This window comes from Octopus bimaculoides, chromosome 2 (assembly GCF_046866305.1).
Source record: "Octopus bimaculoides isolate indiv1 chromosome 2, ASM4686630v1, whole genome shotgun sequence".
Lineage (NCBI taxonomy): Eukaryota > Metazoa > Mollusca > Cephalopoda > Octopoda > Octopodidae > Octopus > Octopus bimaculoides.
In genome coordinates this window covers 52,694,847-52,696,357 of record NC_142929.1, presented here as the reverse complement: position 1 = coordinate 52,696,357, position 1,511 = coordinate 52,694,847, and the positions used below count along the sequence as shown (strand labels likewise).

Genomic DNA, 1,511 nt, shown 5'->3' with positions numbered 1-1,511 from the left:
CTCTCTCTCTCTCTCTCTCTCTCTCTCTCTCTCTCTCTAGTTATCTATCTCTGTCTCTATCTACCTCGCACTTGCAAACAAATACTCATAAACGTATATAAATATATATAGACATCTATAAAATATATACATACATACACATATACTTGTATATATGTGCACACACACACATAGACTTGTACATATATGCACACGCACACATGTAAGCACGCACATATGCATGCATATATACTTTATGTATATATATATACATATATATATGCGTATGTAAGTATATATGAACAGACATAAATATACATATGCAAACGTATATTATTATATGCATACATGTCCATATATATATACGTATATATATATATATATATATATATATATATATATATATATATATATATATATATATACGTATCTATATACGTATGTATATACATATATATATACGCACGCACACACCTATATGCATAGATTCATATACATAGATATAAATATCTACATACATATACAATATATATACATACATACATGCATAATACATACATACATACATACATTCATACATACATATGCATATACACACATACATATACATTTGCATGCAGTTATGCATGCTGATATACATACATATAAGCAAACATATATGTATACAACATATTGCTATAAATTAAAAATTCATATTATTACACTCATCAAATGTTACACATAGAAGCAAATAAATGCAGACGACTTCTGCACACTCGTGCACACCTATGCATTTAGATATGCTCTTAGCATCCACTCATAGAAAATACTTTAAATTACCTACCTCAACGGAGCCACTGAAAAATAGTTAAGTCATCAATCGAATGCAATAGAACTAAACATGCACGTTGTTAGCAACATACAAGCATACTACCGCACTGTCTGTTCACTGCGGCCGATACCTAAGCAGCTGTAACTGAGCGAGGACATATAACCTTTTCTCCTATATCTTGTTCAACTGGCTATTCATGACTTCCACCGTTGTCCAACCGCAGTGTAGTCTGTCTAACTACATATTATTCATTTTAATGTCTCTCTAACAGTTTTTTTTTTTCTTTTTGGTGTGTGTTGTTATTTGTTACTATCTTTACATCTGTCTATCCATCTGTCACTCCAGCGATCTATCCATGTACGCTTCCTTTCATTTGTTTAATATGAATCGATTGATTTGTTTACTCATTTATTTGTTTATTGTTTTTAATATGTTGTTGCTATTTTTAAGTCTACTACATCATATCAACAGATATCGGTTGTGATAGCTGATAGAGTTTAGCCCTATGTAAAAGAGACGTAGGTTTTTCAGTTCGAAATCCGATAACGCCTATCTTTGTTTGGACAGGCATGGATTGAAAGTGAATACAAAGTCTACGATAGTGAAACAAACAGTCCTCAGGGAGTAAATATAATCATGCTGACTCAATTATCACAGGTGGAAAGCAAATTTAGCATGTGACAGATTTATATCACTATCTCCCTTAATGTCATTAGAAACA

The 1,511-nt window shown here is 31.4% G+C and overlaps 1 long non-coding RNA gene across 1 annotated transcript in view; it reads right to left on the bottom strand.

The window, feature by feature from the left end:
- The window catches only part of LOC128250983 (uncharacterized), a 96,117-nt gene extending 94,943 nt beyond the window's left edge, over nt 1-1,174 (bottom strand). Inside the window, exon 1 of the long non-coding RNA XR_016239074.1 lies at nt 803-1,174. This is a non-coding gene — a long non-coding RNA (uncharacterized LOC128250983). The remainder of the gene's footprint in view (nt 1-802) is intronic.
- Between the last annotated feature and the right edge of the window lie 337 nt (nt 1,175-1,511).